Genomic DNA, 24,305 nt, shown 5'->3' with positions numbered 1-24,305 from the left:
AAATTAATTAGATTAATAAAATCAAATGTAGAAACATTAATATGAATGTGTCTATATATATAAATATATAATATTCATAAACACTCCTTCAAAGAGTTGACGTACGTATATATATATATATATATATATACAAACACAATAATAACAATTTATACCATTAATTGATAAGTTTTTCATTTCTTTTAAAATATTTTTTTGTCTGAAAATCATATATAAAATGCAAAATGTTTAGAAAACTTAAATTTAAACATATTATATTATAAAAAATAAAATTACTTGTACTTAAAAATTTTAATTATTTTATTAATTAAGTTGATTTAATTAAATATGATAACATATAATAAGTAGTTTATTTATATATGTAAATCATTTATAAAACATTTTTAAGGAAAACTATATTAAAAATATTTTTAAAAAAATTTTATTTATTTTTTGCTTTTTTACCAAAAGTTTTTGAGTGCGTTGAAGTGGGAAAATTTCGCGCTTCGGATTTTTCCAAACTCGATTCTGAGTGCCTCAATATACATATGTTTTTTAAAAAATAATTCAATCGCTAATAAAAAGAGTATCTATTTATATATTGGGACTTAAATGGGAAAAAAGATTTTTAAAAAAAAAGGACTTATTGCTCATGATGAAATTTTTTAGGATTTATTTGTTTCTCAATGATAAAAGTATGACTTAGTAATAATTTTTCCTTTTAATATAGGTTTTTAAAATATAGTAAATCGAACTTATATTGATGTCATTAGAGAGAATACTAAGTCTATTAGTCTCATATTTATTAAACACCTATGCAAAACAAACTGTAAAAAACATTAATAAAGATGAATTTCACTATCAATTAGTGTATGCCATATTGAGAAAACAATATATATAAATAAATTTACTTATATATGAAAATTAATTTAATTTGTATGACACTTATATAACACTTGTAGTATAATATATCATACTATTTAACAAAATAATTTATTTATTTAAATGGTTTATAAAAAGTTCTAAATATTTAAACAGGTTATAAATTTTTTTTATATTTAAATAATCTTTTATTTTTTATTTTTTTAGCTAAATGCAGGAGCGCCAAAGTTTGGCGCCTGAAATTTGGCAAGAGGAAAATGAGATTTATTTCGTATTGGGATGCTAAATTGAGATAGATACCTCATTCTTTTACATTAATTCTCTCATTTCCTCTACTCTCTCATAAGGACGCTCCCTTCCATGGCATCATCTGGTCATGTTAGCGGCCACATCAGATCGTTCTTTCTTCTCGATCTTCGCTGGTAAGTGTTCTCCCTCTTCCATCATTCACTCTCACTCTCGCCATGGCTCCTTCACAAACTCGTTTGTCTATTAACATGGCCGATGTTGATTGTTGAGTAAGGACTTGAAGATCAGCAATTGACCAAAATTGCAAAACTCTACAGGTAAATGTTTCTCTCTTATCTTTCATCTCAAAATATTGGCGGAATATTTATCTCCGTATGTGGATAAGTAATTGTGATGAAAAATCAGTTGGGGATTTTGGGATTTGAGGATTTTACTAAATTAATTTGATGCAATTTATTGATTTTCTTGAGGCCCTAGGTTTAATTAGAGTTCTATTATGTTTTATGTTTGTGAATTAATGAAAAAGGCTTCGTGATTTAAAGGAGAGGAAGAGGAGACGTTGAAGATATGGGTTATAAAGACTATTACTGAGATAATGAAGCTCAGAAATGTGCACTCAAGGTGCTTGTAAAATCGTCTGAACCAAATCTCCAGCTTTTCTACTAGAATTTTTTGAAGTAAAATGCCCCCAAATCGTGCTAGGACCAAACCAGGGCAGTGTTAAGCCCTTCCCCTTCCTCCTCCTCACCATGATCCTACTTTTTTCATGCCATTGACAATTATTTCCAGTGGAATGGTTTGGATTTAAATATACATGCACACAAATCACAAATATACATGAACATATATAGAAGTACAAGTAATCATTGGTTCCTCTTTCCTTTCTTCCATTTGACTGAGTTGTTAAATTTTAATTAATTGAGTTCAAATTATTGTTCATATTTATTGGCATATACTTTGTAGATACTAATGTCTATAGCACTTGTCTGTATACTTTGTTGATCCAATCTCTGAATTTTCCATAACTGATAGCCGTAAGTACCTATTCTATAACTACTTCTCTCTCTCTCTCTCTCTCTCTCAATCTCTGTCTCTCTCTATAGTCTATAAATTATATATTTATATGTCAGAAACCAATTGAAGGATTATTGGGTGAATTTGTAGATGAAGCGTGTGAAGAGATACTGATTGTTCCCCTCTTTATCCCTACTTATTTATTATCAAGTTGATACTTCCTTTTTTCTATGCAAAACAATTTAATATAAGGTAAAGATAAAACCAATTCCTTGTTTATTATCATAGTGGGTTGACTAACTTGTTTATAATCATGTGTATGCTTGCTGAAGCAGAAGTTTGTTATCATGTCTATCTAGATTGTCACTTAATCTCTGTAGAGGCAGCTATTGTGATGTAATAGCTAGCATGCTGGGTAAGTTCACCTTTTACACTGTTCACATTGGGATGTTCAAATTAGCCATATTAATTTATTGTGTTTTTCCAAATTTTCCCTTTCCTATATAATGAGTAATATTATATAGTGATTGCTTTATTCATAAACATGAATTTCAATGGAGTGAGTACCTACAGTTTAAATTTCACTGCTTGTCATTAAAAAAAGGGTCAAGTATCAATTAAGTAAACCTTTTTGCATCTCTCTCTCTCGCAAAAATGCGTAGTGGGTTCTCACAATGTGTAATCACAATTTGATAACCTACATTTCTATGTTTAATTAATGGGAGATGACCACGCCTTTAACAAGAAAGGAAGTGCATATTGGAACCTTGTTGAATTGATGATTCTGTTTTACTGGTTACCATGTGATAAAAGGATTTGATTTTCAAGTACTTATTTTCTTTTATTTATGTCTTTATTTTTCCGGAGCTACAAAATGAATGATTTCAGTTTACAACAAAGGTTAGAGTATGTTCCTCAAGAATTGACTCTAGAGGGGGGTGAATAGAGTCAATGGCCAATTTTCGTAATTTATAGAAATACAATTTCTAATTAACAATATAACCTATTGTGCAATAATCAACATATGAAATCAAGATATGAAAGTAAACAATTTATAACACAATTATAAAAGAGATAAGGGAAGAGAAATTGCAAACTATAACACGGCGATTTTTGCGAGGTTCGGAAAACTCCTACTCCTCGGCTCAAGATCCCTCTTGAGACTTCCCAATCCAATATAGCAAACCTTGATTAGAAGTAACTCCTTGCTAAGAGAAAACCTCTCTTAGTCTTCCTTTCGGTCACACCAACCCTTACAATATCCTTGCTAAGAGACCACCTCTCTTAGTTTTACATAGGCCACACCAGCCCTTACAATTTCTTTGCTAAGGGAAACTCTTCCTCTTAGTCTTATAGCAGATTTGTAGATAGAATTTGTAGTACAAGAAATCCTCTCAAGAACTGATACAAATCAAACCTTACAATAGAGTATATATGAAGTCAAGTGAAGCTCAAACTCTAAGTATGAAATGTATGAGAGATGATGAGGAAAAAATGCAGAACGAAAGCTCTGTATAATGGTAGAGCAAAAAGCTCTCTTGGATGCACTTGAATGAATGTTCTTGAATGCTCTCTCAAGTAGTATAATAGAGCAGAAACTCTATGAAGATTAAGACAAGAGCAAAAGCTTTTTTGATCTTTTACTAGAATCTCTCAAAAATAGAATAAGCGTGAAATGAGAGAGAAGAAGAGAAGATGAGAACAAAAGCTCTCTTGCAATGTAATGTCTCTCAAAATGGTAGGTGTATTCAGCATGCTAGCCCTCTGTATTTATAGAATTTTGAGACTCAATATAGCTGTTACAGGTTGTTGGGATCAATTAATGAAAATATTTCCGTTGCAGTTCAAAACTCCAGAAGGAGCCTGCTCTGTAAACAAGAGAGCCTACTCTTTATTCATTTTCTTTAGAAAGAGCCTGCTTTTGTAAAAATGTGAGCCTGCTCTTTGTTCATTTTCATTAGAAAGAGCCTGCTCTTGTAAAAACTTGAGCCTGCTCTTTATTTTGAAGATGCATTTTTCGTAGCTTACTTGGAACAAAAAAAGAGCCCTCTCTTTCTTTTAATTGAGCCTTCTCTTTTTAATTGAACCCTCTCAAATACTGAAGTTGTGGAAAAGAGCCTTCTCTTTCTTTTAATTGAGCCCTCTCTTTTCTTTGAGCCTTCTCTAATTTTTCGTTAAAAAGCCTACTGGAATTGAAAGAGCCTTCTCTTTTATTTCATGGAGCCTTCTCCATCTCATTGAGCCTTCTCTAATTTTTCATGGAGCCTTCTCTATTCTTTGAGCCTTCTCTAATTCCCATTGAGCCTTCTCTAAATTTCATTGAGCAGGCTCTATTAGCCTTGAGAGAGCTGGCTCTATTTCTTATAGAGGTGGCTCTTGCTTCATGAAGGCTGCTGCTAAATTAGATTGGACAGAAAAAGTGCATGACTTCAAATGGACATAACTCAGTCCATGAAACTCCAAATGAGGTGAAATTTGAGTCTGAATTTATTGCCTTGAAGTCAGCTTTCTAATGCCACTAGACTTGCTCAAAAATTCTAAACACAGAAATGGTTATGGCCATTTTAGTGAAACCTAGTCAGAATTTTCGCAGAGCAGAATCAGTCATCTTGTGATGGTTATATCTCTCTCAATTCAAATCCTTTTTAGGTGAAATTTGAGTCCAAATTCAAGAGCTCGAAGTCAGCTTTCTAATTCCACTGGCCTTATGTAAAAATTCCAACTACACAAATAGTTATAGCATTTTGAGTGCAAGTTGGTATGGAAATTTTCGAGGCTGAAAATTGCTTCTTTTGAGATATTCATTTTTCTAGCACCTAGGACTTTGATGAATGATTCAATTTAGTTCAAGGCCTGTTTCTAGGAGTTTAAGGACATATGAAGATGTTAAATTTCAAGTGCATTGTGTCGTAGAGTCATTTACCAAATTATGGCAATAAAGGCTTTAAAGATGAAATATAAAATTCAATGCCTTTTCCTTTTCTTTCTAGAGACCAAAATAAGTATTGTGATTAATGTGCATGGTCCTAGCATTTCTAGCTTAAGTTGAGTTCTTTCAAAGCTTATGTAAGCTTGAACTAACTCATTCTTAGCAAAGACTTCATATGTTAAATATATGTGTATTGAAGTTCAAAGTCTATTGCTAATGATGTAGGAGCATATGATGTATGATATGCATGGTCCTATAGAGATGAGCTTCAAATGAATTCAAGAATACTTTGATATTAAATCTTAAGCTCTCACCATCTTATCTACTCCTTTTCTTCATTTTTGACCATGATCGTTTAGGCTTGATGAAGACTTGCTTTCTTTCTTTGAAATGCTTTGTGTGATCTTTGAAGTCCGAACTTTTCTTCAATTTCTTGCAACTTTGAGGCTTCCTTGAAAACATTAGTACTTAAACATCATTAATGGTTTGTAATCATCAAAACATAAGATTGACCTTTAGATAAAATCCTTAGGCCAACAAAGTATTCTTCTTTTTCATTGCTACTTGATAGGAAATTACGATTTACATGTTTGGTTTTTTAAGAAAGTGAGAATGAAATATAAAATAACTTAAGATATGCTTGGTAAGATATATATATATACAGTTTAAATTTCACTCCTTGTCATTAAAAAAAGGGTCAAGTATCAATTAAGTAAACCTTTTTGCATCTCTCTCTCTCGCAAAAATGCGTAGTGGGTTCTCACAATGTGTAATCACAATTTGATAACCTACATTTCTATGTTTAATTAATGGGACTTGACCACGCCTTTAACAAGAAAGGAAGTGCATATTGGAACCTTGTTGAATTGATGATTCTGTTTTACTGGTTACCATGTGATAAAAGGATTTGATTTTCAAGTACTTATTTTCTTTTATTTATGTCTTTATTTTTCCGGAGCAACAAAATTAATGATTTCAGTTTACAACAAAGGTTAGAGTATTCTTCTTTTTCATTGCTACTTGATAGGAAATTACGATTTACATGTTTGGTTTTTTAAGAAAGTGAGAATGAAATATAAAATAACTTAAGATATGCTTGGTAAGATATATATATATATATATAGAAATATTTTATCTCCACTATCATGTTTAATCCACATGGTAGTCCTTGGCAATGCATTCTATGCTTAAAAAGTTAGATATTTGTTTCCCTTACAAATTGTGTGTTGTGCCCACCCTATGAACTTGTGTGTTTGGCTGGTTGTAATGTAATGCATTCACAAGTTGTATCCCATTACTTGGATTTTATTTCTTCTCTTTTCTCTGTTTTTGTTTCCTCTTTTTGTCTTTTGTGGTTTGATTGTTGTTGCAGGTGGAGGAAAGATCATCAAACCCCGCCAAATGGGTACCAAGAATTCTTCTTCCAAAAGAAAAACCTTCAAGATCCCCTCTGAGGTATCTCTCTTTGTATTATCTCCTCTCTCTCTCTCTCTATATATATATATATATATGTCATAATTCTTAATTTTTTCTAGGGTTTTATTTCCCCTTTCATTCGCTAGTTCTAAGGTCTAATTTATTGAATTTGCACTCAGATACTGTTGCGAATCAAGTTACCTTACCCAATTATTAATTGATACCCAATTATTAATTGATACATGAATCTGTTGATGAGCAATCATAGGAAAACAAAAGAAAATTTTGAAATACATGTTCAGTCGAACTAAGTCACAATTATTTAATTTCATATTTTTGTTCTATGGGTATCCCAGATTATTGAAATCTTCCTATTCAGAAATTTAGGGCCTGTTTGGTTTAGCTTTTTGGGAATAGTTTTAAGAGCACTTGAAAACAGAATAAAGTTCGAAAATAATATTCATTTTGGTTGTCGTTTATCTCAAAAACTATCTGTGAAACTGAGTTAAAAAATGTACGATATAGACAACTTTCTTTTCTAGTTCTCTTAAAATGGTTCGCTGTTTTTGAAGTCTTGGAAACTGTTATCAAAGTACTAAACCATTTTTGACAGCATGTTAATATTAACTTCAAAAATCCATATTAATTTCAAAATTCAATCAATTTAAGCCAAACAAAATCATGTAAACTCATTAACAATTATACTTTCATATCCAAAACTTAATTTAAAAGATAACAGTTCTAAGTATAGAGATTTCAGTTCTAAAATCAGCATTTTTGGTTTCATTTTCCAACATTACTCTTCATTTAAATTCTAACAATTCTTTAACTAATTTAATGCAAATATGAAACCAAAACAAGGCAATAAAAATTAGTAATTGTATTTATTCATTGTTTGTTTTGCAAATTTTTGGATGGGCTTATGCTACAAGACTTCAAACTCTTTTTGTTTAAGATGGTTTTAAGTAGTGCATGTCCAGGTCTTTGAACCCTTTATTTAGGAATCTATAGCTCATTTTTGTCTAAGATCTTGAAACATTTTATTTAAGATACTAGCTTGTTTTGGTCCAAATTATTGGAGTTGAAATTGTTTTAGATGCGAAGACTCATTTTTTAAATGCTTTATTATGTATATTATTAACAATACATTTTTTTGTTGGGTAACTTACGCAATATCACGTATTTATTTGTTTGCCTAATCGTGTTGATGTGATAATTTTTTTTATTTTTTATTTTTATATATATTATTTCTTATGTTTATAATGTTAATAATTTATAGATTTGCTACAAATTCTTATCGTGCCACAATAAATATGTGGCATATTTTTGGTGTTTACCACAATATATATTTTTGGTTATTAAATTAAATTTTATTTTATTAATAATAGAATAGCCAAGGATAAACTCCGTGGCCTTTTTGGATATTTGTTACGACGTATATTTGTGGGCAATTAGATTTATAGCCACGAATGAACTCCGTGGCCTTTTTGATATTTGCTACGACGTATATTCGTGGGCAATTAGATTTATAGCCACGAATGAACTTCGTGGAAAAAGGGTTAAATTAGCTACGATATATATTTTCGTTGCAAAAGTATTGAATTAGCCACGATTAATTCTTATATCGAGATTGCTAATTGCCACGAAAGTATTGTTATTTAGTTACGAAATAGCTTGTGGCGATAGGAGGTATTTTATCACGAGTTCAAATTTTGTGACAAAAGTTCCACATTTTGCCACAAAAATTTTTAGTTGTGGTTATTTGCAATCTGTGACGGGGCTACGCCCACGATTGAGCCACGAGCTATTTCTTGTGGTTAAAAGGCTTTCGCCCCGAAATTTGAAGGTTTTTGCCACGAAGTGTCTTGTGGCAATAACCCTAATTTATTCTAGTGATGGGAGTTTCTTCTTAATGAAGTACCATATGAGGCATGATTTCAGCCATATAACCTTCAGGAGGGTAGACTCTGATTAGAGATCCATGGCCCTCAGAAGGGGGAATGAAATCAAATTCCATCCTTGGGGAGTTATCCTGTGAACCCGCAGCAATCGATTTAACTTTACTGCACATAGTGCACCCATTTTGCATAACACATACCCTTTTCTTTTTCTTTTAACCCAAGAGATCATAAGCCTCCAATATTGATAAATCAAAGTACGGGTCGCTCGAGAAGGAGTTAGTTGGGGTGGAATTTTCTCCTGAACCACCAACCTAATAAGGTTTCTCTTTTTCCTTACGAAGAGAAAGAGTGGTCGGAGGTTTAAAGATCGATTTGGGTACGATGGTCTCTTATAGTGGTTTCACATATGAGTAATCTTATGATGACTTGTGTTTTTTTCTTTTTCTCTTTTTATTTTTTCTTAGTATAAACTGCGGGGGAACTCGAATATAGGCACACCCACTCAGAGAGGCAACAAAAAATGCCGCAACATTTGTCTTTGTGGAATGGCAACAAAAGGAAGAGAAAAATAATAAAGAAGGGTAGCAATAACCATCGTTAATAACAACACTCAATAAGGAGCCAACACGATTATTGAAAAGTTGTTAACCCTAATGTTCCGCTAGCTTGATAAAATGGAAGAAAATTGGATGGAATGCAAAGAAGAAGAGATGAATGAGATATCTCTAAGGAAGAGATTGTGTACTTCGTTTTTTTTGTTTAGTTGGATTGAAGAGAAGAAAATAAGATAATACCTTCCTTTTTTTTTCTGCATAAGAGAAGGGAAGAGAAAATGTTAATTATAAGGAAAGTTTTGTAATTTAAAAATATTTATAATAGTCTTGTTTTTTTTTTCCTTTGTGTCTTCCATCTATATTTGGAGGGAAGAAAATTTGTAAAAGACATATGAAGAATGACTCGTCTATTATTTTTTCTCTCCTTACCTTCTCTATATCAAAAGGAGGAATTTTATTTCTTCCTTCTTTCCTATCAAACGAAGTATAATTAACTAAATTACCGGAAAAAACAAACTAATTAACTAGATACTCAAGTAATTTAGGCAGAGAATAAAATACAAAACATCACTTTTATTAAAAAAGAAATTAAAAAGAGAATAATTTAATTGCAGAGATATATTTTAAAGAGAGAAAAATAATTTAATATGAAAAAGAAGATTTGTTAAAGGTGCGTGACTTTGAGAGTGACGCTTCTAAGAACAGTTGCTACACAAACTATATAAAGTAATTATTTTAAAATAGAAGAAGCGCATGTGGGGTTTTTTTTTTTTTATTTCCAAGGAGGTAATGGTAATTTAAAAAAAAAAAAACACCCACACACGCGCGCGAATCAAAGAAACAATATATTAGACGATAAAGATAAAGGTTGACAGCAATGAGGTATTAGTAGTTAATCAAGGTAACTTTTCAACTATTTCATGTTTTAAAAAGTATTGTCAATTTGAAAAGGTGATATAATATATTTTTAATTAAATTAAGTGTTTTGAAGTGCAATTAAATATTATAAATTCTATCCACTTTTAGTAGAAATATATATATATATATATATATTTCGGGTAAATAGACTTCTATTACCTAACCGTACAGAATACCACCTGGCTAACAACAAACCCACGGCTCTCAAACATATTTCAAACAAAGGAAACCAAGCCACAAGTATAAAAACGGATCAAACAAACGAACCCAACTAATCCCAAGATTTTAAAATCAAATCCAATGGAAAGCCAAAGCGATTTAAACTAACTAATTCTATTTATTCAAATGACTCGGTCAACATAATCTAAGGATAACTTTCTTCATAAACCAAAGAAGTCGACTGATATAAAAGCGCATGCATAATCTGCCAAGACTCGGTCGACCTTGCTTCATATATATGTTTATACCTATATATATATATATATTACAATGTCGACCTTGCCTACACTTTTATTTCAGTGGTTTTTGTTGCTTTCTTTGATCTCCACAACCAATATTGTGTCTGCAAAGCAATATAATATTCCAAGGTTCGGTCTTTCCGGAGGAATTTTTCTAAATGACCGACAAGGAACAAAAACGCAAGCACAAGGAGAGGTCCCAAAAGATTTCAAAATTTTGTATTACAACCAAACACTTGATCACTTCAATTACAGGCCTCAAAGCTATGCCACTTTCAAACAAAGATATGTGGTGAATTCCAAATATTGGGGCGGTGCGAAGAAACGCGCCCCAATCTTCGTTTATCTTGGTGCTGAGGCGCCATTAATCGACGATGATGATATTTCTGGAGGGTTTCTAACTGATAACCCTCGTTTAAAAGCTCTCCTAGTATATATAGAGGTATATATATATATATATATATATATATATATATATATATATATAAAATTGTTTTAGCATTAATGTTAAACTGCGTGCATGCATGCTTGTTTAATTTGTTTGTTCATGTATCAGCATCGGTTCTATGGAAAATCGGTTCCATTCGGATCATTTGCAAAAGCGATGAAAAATACTACTCTTCGGGGTTATTTCAATTCAGCTCAAACACTGGCAGATTATGCTGAAGTAATCATACACCTAAAGAAAAAATTATAAGCTCATTACTCTCCTGTTATTGTTGCTGGAGGATCCTATGGTGGAAGTAAGCAAACAACCAACTATATATAATACTCCAATTATATATAACTAAGATATATATATATATATATACACACACACATAATCTATTTTTTTCTCTTAATTATTTCTCATACCCAATTAAATTTTCAGTGCTTGCAGCATGGCTTCGGCTAAAGTAGCCCCACATTACCCTCGGAGCTCTAGCCTCATCGGCACCTGTCCTTAACTTCCATGATATCCTCCCACAAAATGGGTATTTTCCGATTGTCTCAAAGGATTTCAAGGTACAAATTAATTAATTAATATATTAAATTAAAACAATTAATTGAATTTCACTATATATTGGGTTTTTTCAAGTTAATTTGAGCCTTTCAATGAAGTAACTATATATGTATTGTTGCAGGAAGAAAGTGAGAGTTGCCACCGGACTATAAAACAATCATGGTCTGAAATTAATAAAGTTGTTTCTCAGCCAACTGGTCTTACAATTCTTAGTCAGAGATTCAAGGCTTGCTTGTAATTAATTATATGCCATATTTATAGTCTATCCTAATTATTAATTGTCTATCCACTAATTAATTAGTAGTTGTATAATAAATTTTGACAAATAAAAAATAATAATAATAATGATTTTCTTCTTTCAGGAGCTTAAACAAATCGGATGACCTCGAAAGCTACTTAATATACATCATCCACCAAAATATCCTGTTACTCAGATCTGTCGTGGCATTGATGGAGCACCCAAAGGAACTGATATTCTTGGCCGGATATTTGCTGGTGTCGTTGCCTATAATAAGGCTAAAAAATGTTATTTTGGGACAATTTCCCAACAAAATTCTACCCAAGAAATATCTAGCGAAACAGATGTGGGGTATGCAAGGCAAGTAAGTTGCATGAGTGTGTGGGGGGTTAATTATCATAATATAAAAAGGGGGGTGGGGGTTAATTATCATAATATAAAAAAGAGTTAAACTTGATTAGTTTTCTAAAAACACTTCTGAAAGAATTGTGAAACATAAAACGGGCTGTTGCAAAAGAATGTTTTTTGAAAATGGTGTTTTTTTTAAAAAATAAATAAATTTTATCGGAAACTGTCGTGCAAATAATTTCTTATACGACTTTTTAAAAATTGAAACTGCCTCTAAATTTTCTTCCTTTGAATTTGAATTTTTGATTGGTGTATTTAGGCATGCAGCGAAATAATTCGGCCCTTTGGTGAGGATAAAAATGGCACTATGTTCGAATATGATGTAGGAGAACCTGATTCTACTGACAATATAACTACGTACTCCGAGAATTGCCTTAGCAAATATGGCGTCCCATCAAGACCTCATTGGGCCTCAACCTAGTATGGAGGTCATGTTTGTACTTTTGATTTAAAGGTTTTTTTTTAATTATTATATATTTTCAATTATATTTTTAAGTCAAACTAAAATACTGATAATTACTTTTCGAAGTTCACGAAGTGCTTTTCCATGGCTCGTTGTAGTATTATAAATTGGTTCTCCGAAGATTTGCTAGCAACATCATTTTTTCGAATGGACTAAAAGATCCTTATAGTGTTGGCAGGTATTTGAAATAAAATGTTTTTTTAATCCTTTATAAATAGATAAAATTAATCAATTTGTCTTAGTCTAGTTGACCTAATATGCTTGTTTTCTCCTCTGATCACAGGGTGTTGGAAGACATATCAGATACTATTCTTGCCATCCGTACAGCTAACGGTGAGTGGACACTGTCAATTGGACCAAATATATATATATATATATATAACCCGTCTAGTTAGCTCAGTTTACAATTACATTGTAACATTCATAATACAAATTTTTTTTCTTCTTTTTTCTCCGAAATTCAAACAAATATATTGATGATTAATATGTACATATGGAATATGCCCATTCAAGCAGTTATCACAAAGTCATACACACGCTCATAATACAAAATTAAGACAGGAAATGATATACATCTAGTGTGTAGCTATATATATATATATATATATATATATATATATATATGTTATTCAAGAAACATATAAGATGCCAGATAACATGCAACACTGATAAGTTAACCAATTGCTCTAAAATCTTTTTACATAAAATATATGGTAACCTGTAAAAAAATCCGTCTCAACTTTCACGATTATTATTTTTTATTTTTTTGCAAAGAAATTTCTTGAATTTTCATTTTTGTATAAAACACCTTATACCATTCCAAAAATATTTCATTACCCTCCTTCCATTTGCAAGCCACTACAATCATGACAAAATTGACATTTTTGGACCTAAAATCTTTGTAATACATTTCTTTGGTAATAAAATGACTTAAGGATATTTTTAGATCCATGAATCTCCGCGTAAAATATAAAGGGTTCCGTAGTCATTTTACAACTACTGTTATTATTATTATTTTATTTTTTTTTTCCCGTTTCTTGAGGAGTATATTGGTAAATTATATATATGTGAAGGGCACTTTAACTACGATACACTACGAATTTAAAATAGTTAAGGGATTGGTTGTAATATTTAAAAAAGTGTGAAAGTTAATGGGGGAGGTGGTTTGCAATTTACCCTAGAATATTCATATTATATACAAAAGGAAGAAAAGGAAATTGAAAGTTTAATAAAGAAAGTTTTCTGTAAGTCTGTTTAAATTTCTTATATTTATTGTCATTTGTTTTATTGTCATTTTTATTAATCGTTGTCGATCCTTTGATTTGGTATCAGAGCTTTGTAATGGATGCGATAAATAACACTTATCACTTCCGATCCAGGTAGATAATCATACCCATAGGTCTGAACACGAAGACTAACGGCCTCATGGATATTTTTATCTGTTAAAGATAAATTCAGACTAGGATAGATATTAAAATAAACCGGTCCATGGCATAGACTGGTTTCCAGTGCACCCATTAAGGAAGGGTGAAATTTCAGACATCGAGCATCCCGAAGGGTTGCTTGAATACAAGCATCCATACCTAACAAGGTTAAAGGTTTAAAAGCAATTTGAATTAAACCTATATGGATGTACTTATATTTGTGCATGTGCCTCTGAAGGTCACGGGAAGAAAAAAATTTAATTATTGTATCCTTAGTGCTTAATTGCATGGTCTGTTCCATGGTCTTGACAGTCCATAGATCAGTTAAATTAAGCATTTCGATTTTGTAAATGCTCTTAGCACTTACTGGAGGGATAGTCCATCTGTTCAATTTATTTTGAACATTGGTCTATTCCACTAATTCAGTATTTTTTACCAATTTTGAATCCTGGTTTTCCTGTACTCTTGAAGAGGAGGAAGAAGATGGTTTTAACATGTCTGTTAAATATTGTTAATGCTTTAAGGTCTGCATAGTATAAATATTATAATATTATATAATGAACAGTAAGTTACTATTATGTCGTCGTTCTGCTTAAGAGAGATTCTATTACTCGTCTGTTAACGATTTACTGGAAATAATACCCTGTGCAGCAATTTAATGCAAAAGCGGGCTAAATATTCCAACGCGACTTTTGGACGACCCATAATTGAATCTGGGATAAACATAAGTTAGACAGAATAGTAGTCATATTGTTCCTTACATAATTACGATAATAATCATGCTACCAGTACCTAATAAGATTAACAATAAAAAGTTAAGCCATCATGGCTCTGATACCAAATCAAAGGATCGACAACGATTAATAAAAATGACAATAAAACAAATGACAATAAATATAAGAAAAAATATAAGAAATTTAAACAGACTTACAGAAAACTTTCTTTATTGAACTTTCAAGCTAGTACAGAGAAATATTACAAAAGGAAGAAAAGGAAATTGAAAGATACATTGAAGGGAAACCTTGCCCTCTATTTATACATAAAATGGACTTGAAATTAACATTTTGAAGTCCGCATAGCGCATGGGATCGTGTGCTGGAATAATGCAGTCGGTCGGCCCACCACTAAGTTCTGTCTCCTTATCTGATAGAAAGTAGACATCTGATGAAGGAAATACTGTAGAACCAAAGACTTTTGGGAAAAGTTCTTTGTCTTCTTCTGTCGACAGGATAAGAGGAATCTTTACTTTTTGGGTGGATTCATCTTGTCCATCAAGTGACTGGTGAGAGAGTCCCAATAGTCTGCTACTGTAGGCTCATCTTCAGAAATAAGATCTTCATTGGGATCTTGTGCATATCCGGCTAGACAGGAAAACTGATTACCGTCTTGACTGGTCTGGCTAGAGACTGACACCATGGATGCATCATCTCGTACTGTAGGAGTGGAGGAATCAAAAGATTTAACAAATTTGGTCCTCATAAAATCCATGCATTTAACCATTAAATCAGCTTCGGTAATTAATGGTTGTTGTTTTCTGATCATATCTTTAATAAGTTCAAATGGGTTAAAGATTTCGGGTTCTGGAATAGTTAACTTTAGAATCTTATCCATGTATTCCAGTGTTTTCTTTCTGATATGATGGAGGAGGGCTTGGATAGGGTCTTGAGTCATGCCGGACCACCATCTGTAATAAAAGATCTTCTGAAGGACGGGTAACTTATCAGTGGTATAACCACATTGGAAATCCCATTTCCAAATCCAAGGGATTCCAAATTCAGTAAAGAACAATAGGGTGGATTTCCCTACAGGAATATTATCCTGTCCCCTGAATTGAGGATGAAATTGTTGCCATGGCAAGTATAACTGCCTAATAGATTCGGGCAAAATATCCAGATCAGGGCCAAATATAACCCACCAGGGTATAACCCAGTTTGGGAAATTAGCCTTAACTGATTGAGGGCATATCTTGAAGAACCAAGAATGCTTATGCTTCGGATTTTGATAAAAGAACGAATATGTCCAAGCTGAGATATAATCCCAATAATTGTAACTGTGACCATAGGATATTTTCCTTAGCAAATTAGGATTTAAACCCCAGTCACTAGGCCGTATAAGCCTCTTAAAGATAGCTTTACTATAAGTAAGAGGACTATCTTTGGAATTCAGAAATTGCTTTGTGTGGTTGATCTCCACAGAGGAAGTTTCAGTAAGAATGGCTTCATAGATATATCTATGGCGACCATCCGGTGCAGCATATTGTTGAGTTTGGAAATATCTGGATTTCACTTCCCAAGGATCTGGCATTCATTGCTCATCCTGAGAATCCAATACCAATACTGTCTGAATATACCTTTGATTAGGTATCCATGGGGTTTCTTGTTCAAGAACCTCTTTCATGGTTGGTTTCTGTTGTTTTTGTTGTGTACTGCTGCTTCCTTTAGAAGGTGTGTTGAGCAGATCAGCAACATGATCCAAATATGGAAATTGATCATCATTTAGTGGTATAACCACTTTGGCCTTAGCCTTGTTTTTGCCACGAGCCTTTGGAGTATTACCCCGGCCCTGCCCATGGGGGGGCTGATTCATGAACCCTGCAAAAATTCACGAGTTAGAAAATCAAGTAAAGAATTAGAACTGCCTTTAATATAATCAATAGAAAAATCAAAAGCAGATAAATCAGCTTGCCAACCAGCAAATATCTGTTTGGAAACTAAATTCTTTACATCTTTTATATATAAGCTAATTTACTCCTAGATTATAATAACGTTTACGTTTCAAGAGATTTACAATATCTATTTTAATTAACTTGCAGGATCTCATTGTCTAGACATTATGCAAGCAGCCCGAAGTGATCCCGATTGGTTAGTCTAGCAACGACAAAGAGAGATTGAGATCATTGAAGGATGGATCAAAAAGTACTTTGCTGATCTTTCATCCCTTAAGAAAATAAAATAATTGTTAAGCATTTTAATAATAATAGGGATGTACTCAAAGATGCTCTAGGAAATTAAATAAGGGTGGTGTACAGCAAAACCATATATTTATCGTATGGATCTAACTAATTTAAATTACAAACTTTAAAAATATAATTCCTTACAAGTTTGTTGAGCATTGTAGTATGCGATTCTTTTTTATTTTCCTTCAAATTTTAAAGAAACTAGCACTTGAAACATGCTCCTAACGTTACTCGAAATCTCAATCTCCCAAGGAGAATAAAGACCGTATAACCTAGTGGTAGATTATCTCAAATTGTGCAATAAGGCTTTCTTATTTTAATCCTCTAGAAACTATCATGATAAAGGTTCCTCAACGGCTCACCAAAAGGATTTGTCAATTTTTTTCAACTAATACACAACCATTCGATTATGTAATTGTTAACACCAAAATATTTCTCACATTCGCGTACAAATTATTTTTGGAATTCTTGACCCAATAACAGTGAATGAGCATTTAGCTCTATTTTGGTGTAACTTTATGTTATCTTGGAATCCCATTTGTTACATAGTTATCAAAGGATGACATTACACAAATCGGGTCAAATTGAAAAGTGAGCATTTAGGCCCCGTTTGACATGCGTTTTGTTTCTATTATTTTTATTTTTGAGCTGCTACAATGTCGATCTTGGAAACAAAAGTATGTTTAGCGCGGCCTTATTTTATTTTATACAATGCTAAAACATTTCGTGAACAGTGGTCCAAAACCAAACACCAAAAAGTTATTTTTTCTTATTTTGACAACTGTTCATGGCCCAAAACTATAAGTAGTGCAACACGGACCAAAAACAAAACGCATAAAACATCGTTCCCAAACGTACTTTCAATTTTTTCACAAATACTCCTACAGCAAAAATACTGTTTCTGTTTTAGCCAAAAACAGAATGCCTAAAACAAAGTGCATGCCAAACGGGCCCATAGTTTGACCAATGTCAGCATACAATGTAAGGATGGTCCAAGGGCAAACTCTTTAATAATCTCCTTATCTAAGGGTCAAGAATGAGCAAGGTGATGACATGGCAACATCAAGGAAGAGTAACATGGATGGTACTTTGAGTTTGGAGAGAAATCCACTATAATTACACACCAAAGCTACGAGCAAGAGGACCCCGGGGACCAAGGACTATGCCTCTCTTGTTTATCTGCCTAGGCTGTTGGGCATTTTTATGTTCTCTTAACAATAGTTCATAGTATAGTTTTATAACTCATCTTCCATTTAGTTTATCAGCTTTCATGTAAACTTATCATAGGTTTTGTCTACTCTTTAGTATCAATGCTTCCACATTTATTTCCCATGCTCTAGTTTCTTTTATATTCTAACTTGTACTTTGTATTTTCATTAGCTACTAATGAAATATCACTTTGTTTTAACTACAAGATATATTCATTCTATTTGCCACCATTCTCAGTTTCATCTTACTCTCTGTTTCATCTTCACCAGCCACCATTTGAGGGAAATTTAAGTCCATATTACCAAGGCAATGCTAATCTAATAGGATTTGTTTTTCCTGCCTCTTCATAGTCGCTTAACCAATTTTCGGGACCAATCCAACATGGGGAATATAGTTCGACTCATATCCTGAGGCCCGCACTTCTCAAGAACCGAAAATTATGCAAACAGTAATCGTCATAATCAAAAACATCTTATTAAATTTGAGAAGAAACATAACTATTTAGATAATGAAGTAATAATTGGATACCTTTTTTGGAAATGAAAAAATTAGACTTTTATATATATGTGTGTGTGTGTGTGTGTGTGTGTGTGTGTGGATTGATAGTTGATATTCTCCTCAATATAGGACAGTAATGAAAATTAGTGATGCTGAGATCGCACCATTTTTTTTTATTAGTGTTATCCTTTTTTCTTTTCTTTTTTTTACTACAAAAGTTTAGTGGTATATTCAAAAGTTCCTTTTATATATTATACTATATATACATAAACACAAAAATGTAATACGTGTAAATCTGGTTTGTTTTAGCACTAAACCATTATTTCAGCTGGTATAATAACTTCTTTTATCTCTCTCCAAAGAAGAGGTGAGCTGTTCCAGTCCCATAGTAAGCATTCATTTGTGAATGTGTGTAGTATTAACCAAACCAAAACAGAAATCATGTTTATTTATTTCTTTATTATTTAAAACTCACATATATTCACTTTGTCCATATGGAGACTTGAACCCTTAAATTTTTATTTTTATTTTTTCTAAGTTACTAAAGTCCTTAACCATTACTTTGAAAGGGGTAGAAAACACCATTAAACTTCAGAGCCAGATATTGTAGGTGCAAAAATTCGTTTAACTAAAAAGTCAAAAGAATAAATACAACTCACTCAAATAAAAGAACAATTAATAACAAGAACAATTTAGAGAAAAGCTTGTAATGCTCGATGATCTTTATTGGAGGTCTATGCCTCTTTTTATATACAAAAAGAAAGTGGAATTATGGTAGGATTCGCTATACTTGTCCTCTAATTCATTTTATATATAATTTTTTACATACAAGGTTCTTTCCTTCTTCAATTCTTTCCATGTAGAACTTCTTTACTATACAGGACTTCTTCCTATGCAGAGTTTCCTTATACGAAGGATACTTTGTCAAGGAGGATTTGATTAATCCTAAACCTACTTGGATTATAAATGTGAGTGGGTTGGATGAGTTTTTAGCAGGTTGAGAGTTTAACATTAACAACCTTGGGCCGATAGTGACTTTACACGGGCTTGATCAAAATTGGGCTTCGATGGGCTAATGGAGAACCATTGGGGTGATATCTTATTTTAATGACGTTGCTGATTCTTATTGGAGGGGGATTTTCCCTCCACACTTTGCCCCCAATTCCCTCCTAAATTGAACTACGGCTCCTAATTAGAAGGGAATTGAATTTGCACGGTTGCCAATTTTTGCAAGAGGCGATTCAAAACATAATCGTTGACATTCTGACTAAAGAACTTCTTCAAAGTTTGCTCCTGCCTTCACTACGTTCACTGCTTCGTCATGATATCAGGTTATTTCTTCGTTTATCTTACTGATTTCATATCATGAGCACTTCATCCACCCACGACCACATAGAGGTTATGGATTCTGAAACCACACCTTCATCATCTCTTATTCTTCTTAGAGTCCCTCCTCTTAGGGTTTCTAATTCTTTCGGGATTACAAACGATTCTTTTGTGCAAATAGATGATTCTTCGCCTCAAGCAGAGGTATCCACTTCTGGATCGGATGATATTTTTATAAAAAAGAAAAAATAAATGATTTTATCAGTCCGGCGCATCAAATTTGCCATTAATTCCGTAATGGAAGAGTTTGAAATCCCTAAGGGGGTAGAGATTGTTGAATACCCAAATGATGCCGATTTCAGTTCTGGTGAAGGGGTAGGTGAGAATGAATTGCTTTTTGTAATACCCTGATATTTGAAAGGATTTATTAATTGGAATTAATTACTATTATTTTATGTTTAAATGAGTTGTTTGATTTAATTGTGATTAATTGCTTTTATTTTATTTTTAAATGATTTGTTTTATTTAAAATAACTGCGTAGATTAATTGTCTTGTTTTAATCAAATTATATTTTGTATTTATATTTGTTGAATTGATATGGTGTTTGATTTGTGAAATGGAATTGTTTATTTGATTTGTGTGTTTTTAAGCTTGTGTGATTTTATTATGAATTATTTGTATTTAATAGGTTTAATTTAATTATTTTATTTGTTTAAATTAATTGGTTTGGGCTTAAGAGGATTGGGACTAATGGATGGGGTCTTGGATTTGAATGAAGCCTTATTGGGTTAATTAATAAAGGCACATAAATATGAATATATTTAAAATAATTATCTTTCTGTAATTATATATATATAATTATATGTATATAAATATAATTAATTAATAATCATTATGGAAGGATATATATATATATATATTTATTGATATATATAGGTATATATATAATTTATTTAACGAATGATTATTTATGGAAGGAATATATATATACTATATAATATATATGTGTGTATATATTTATTATTTAAAGATTATTATTTTTATTATTTTATTTGGTAATCATAATTGGAAAAGGATTTGGATTTTTTTAATATGCATAAATGTACCATAAGACTTTAGGGTTTAGAGGTTTTCATGTTAGAAAAATAAAAGAGTAAAAGAGAGAAGAAGAAGGGCTAACGAAGAGGATGCCGGATCAGAGAAAGAAGAGACCGTATTTGGAAAAGACAGGCGAGTTCTTCTCTACTTCTCCTCTTAGGACTCATAAGCATATCACCTTGATTATCGAAATTATAGTTTTATTTTACTTTTGATTAAATTAATTTATTAAACGGATTATATGAGCATGTTTATTCTTTACAAAATTATAGATTTAAACATGTGAATATATTTATGTATTGTTCTGATAATTTAAAATCTTGTATGTGAGGTTAGGTTAATTAAACTTTATTTTTTGAAATTTTTATAGTTTGTTTTAACCTTGTGTAGCATGATTAATTAAATTAAATAGTTCCTAAGATTATTATATATGTTCATTTATGCCCAAAATTAATAAATTAAGTTTTTAGGATTTTTCTAGAATTTTCTGGATTCAATTTATGTTTTTCTGAAATTGTTTAGAATTATTTTGGAAAAAGAAAAACATTTAGATAGGTTATTTATACACTGGAGGGTAGCAGTAAATCAGGGTATTCAAAAAGGGGGGTAGAATCCAATGAGGCGCTGTCTATTGTATTATGGTGTGCCACGGATCAGCGCTATGGATGGAGTTTGATCAAAGGAAGACTGATCCGGTGTGTCACGGCCCAAGCGTTATGGTGTATGCGCGGATCAGGGCTATAGGTGGCGGCTTAATAAAAGGAAGTGGATCCGGTGTGGGCAAGCTCACCTGGACGTGAGAGGAGAACCAATTGAGGCATGCTAGCACACGCAGAAGGCTTAAACAGGTGCGCGGACGCACCTGCCAGTGTGCCTGAGCACGTGAGGGCGCGTGCAGTGTGTGAAGAAGAGTGTGGCGGCACGTGCGGCACTATTTGGGGTTCCAAAAAGTTGTTGTAGACTACGGTAATGTCCCAAGTTTGATTTCAAACTGGTTAATTTTGAAATTTGTCATTAGATGATGTATTTTAAGTGTTTAATGGCTGTAAGATGCTACTATGATATTTAGTTGCATTTATTTGGCGTAATTATAATTAATTAATAATTTGGTTATGGAAGAAAGTGTATATATATATTTGTTATATATATGTAATGTATGAATTAATTAATATATGATTATTATGGAAGGAGGTATATATATATATATATATATATATATATTAAATAATATATATGTATATATATAAATATATATATTATTTAGGAGTATCTGGATTGGCTAATTATTAAATTAATGTTATGCGTGTAATATGCATAAGATGTCTACGTGTAGATTAACTTCTAGTTAAGTTTAAGGTTGGTACATGGTTGAATTGTAGACATGGATGAGTTGTCAAAGACTTATATATAATGTCTTATTAGTTATGAATAATTTTCATATATAGGAAGCATGGTTGAGTTGCTAATTAAATGTATAAGTAAATATACTTATGGAGGCATGATTGAGTTGCTAGTATATAAATCAATGTGTTTATAATGGCATGGTTGAATTGCTAATGCATAGTTAAATTGCTTTGTGTTAAATGACTTAAAATCCATCTATGGATATGTACGTACAAGTTGATTAGGATTGGATATTCTTATTAGAATAATCTACTACCTAAATGTTAGTTATTATTTTATTATATTAGTAAAATAACATTGGTAGAGACATGGACTAATTGTCAAAACATAGACATTAGCTATGTGATATAAATAATTGAAATTATTATTTGGTTTTGGATTAAATGTGGTATTCTTTTAAATTTAAAATTTGTTGTGTAATTAAATTACTGTCTAGGGTGGAATTAAGGTTGGAGGAGTTTCCTTTTAAAAGAAATATATATTGGTGGATTGGTTTAGGAATGATTATTCGTTAGTCATTGGTTAATGATTTTGACAATTTAAGGAACCTATTAATGAATAGGATTATTGTACTATATAAGTATTTATATATATGTGTATCGTCGTACATTAATGTTAAAACTTTATTGGGGTTGGTTTTGATATAGATGATTTGTTTATTGGTTTTCAGAGGCTTGGTAGAGAAAACTTGCTCGTGGGTTTGACCCACTTTATTTTTATCTTTCAGGTTACTAGAGGTCCAAGTCTCAAGGTTGAAGATCTGCAGCTGAAGGACTTATCCATTATTTCTGTTTATTTCAAAGTAGGATATTATTACTTCATTTGACGTTAGTATTAAATTATGAATTCTGGATAGTGACTTTAGGTTCAAGGGTCCTTGAGTTACGGGATTCCCGAGTTGTAACCATTGAAGAATTATTATTGAATTTATTATTTATTCGTTTTTCTTTAGCGTATTATTTATTCTTCATTTCATTTTGTAATCTGTGTTTGTTTAAATACTTTAATTGTTTTGATATCCCATAATTTTGTGAGCGGATTTGATCAACCCGTGTTCCGAAATTAGGGGGTATCACAGTTGGTTTCAAAGCACTTCAGGTTCAAGTGTCCCTAGGGTGTCTTTCATTGTGTAAATTCTGCGTTGTGTACTATTTTATTTAGAGCTTAAGTTTAAAATTCATTGTATTCCTTTACGGTCCGTTGGTGTGGCACGTCGTCAAGCACCCCAAAGCTTAGCAAAAATGTGATGTTGGACTACTAAGATGAGTGTGGCCAAGTTTTACATTTATAATTTGCCACTACTACCTTTCACTAAAAATATAGTTAAGGCGAGTAGGGATCGTCCCAAGGGATTGGTGGGTCGTATTAGGTTATGAAATCGAGATTAGGGTTAGTAGGTCGAGTGATCAAAAGATTGGTTAGTGATTGAATTATACTAAGATATTTAAACTAAAGTAAACAATTAAATGTAATGAAGAGAAAATAAGAGAGAGAGAGATATTGGGATTTAGAGGTCACCACTAAGCATAGCTTTTCTACACCCTTAATGAATGATTAATGAGAGGGAAAACATGTATTGCAATAATAGTGTGTGTGTGTGTGGTTGTTTCAACAAGCATGGATGACTAATTAAGCATATATTGTCTAAGCAACATAGTGGATAACACAATATATCAAACTAAGTCATTAATTTTTCTTTAAGCTCACAATCTAAACACATCACAAGGTTAGAGACATATGCTACTTGTTTTCATAAGTATGGAACATCAAACAACAAGTATGGATTGTCCTCCCATTTAGCATCTAAACTACAACTACACTACAATTAAGCCAATGACATGAAATTAAACTAATTAAACTATGGGAGAGGCACAATCCATCAAGAAATGAGTATGAACCATCAAATAAACCACAAGAGCATTCTATTAAGCACTATGTCTTGATAATCTCTAGATCCATAGCATCAATACACATAGA

General features: G+C 32.0%; 1 long non-coding RNA gene and 1 pseudogene across 1 annotated transcript; both read left to right on the top strand.

The window, feature by feature from the left end:
* The first annotated feature begins 1,050 nt into the window (after positions 1–1,050).
* Positions 1,051–9,337, top strand: LOC132279149 (uncharacterized). The gene is made up of 2 exons (XR_009471224.1): positions 1,051–2,539; positions 6,426–9,337. It is a non-coding gene; the product is annotated as an uncharacterized LOC132279149 (long non-coding RNA).
* A 994-nt stretch (positions 9,338–10,331) lies between these two features.
* On the top strand, positions 10,332–16,791 carry LOC132277575 (uncharacterized; annotated as a pseudogene).
* The last annotated feature ends 7,514 nt before the right edge of the window (positions 16,792–24,305 follow it).

Source organism: Cornus florida, unplaced genomic scaffold (assembly GCF_030987335.1).
Source record: "Cornus florida cultivar Cherokee Brave unplaced genomic scaffold, ASM3098733v1 CherokeeBrave_3.0.0_Hap2_Chr10, whole genome shotgun sequence".
Classification (NCBI taxonomy): domain Eukaryota; kingdom Viridiplantae; phylum Streptophyta; class Magnoliopsida; order Cornales; family Cornaceae; genus Cornus; species Cornus florida.
Note: the sequence above shows the minus strand (reverse complement) of the source record. Positions and strands in the feature narration are given on the sequence as shown.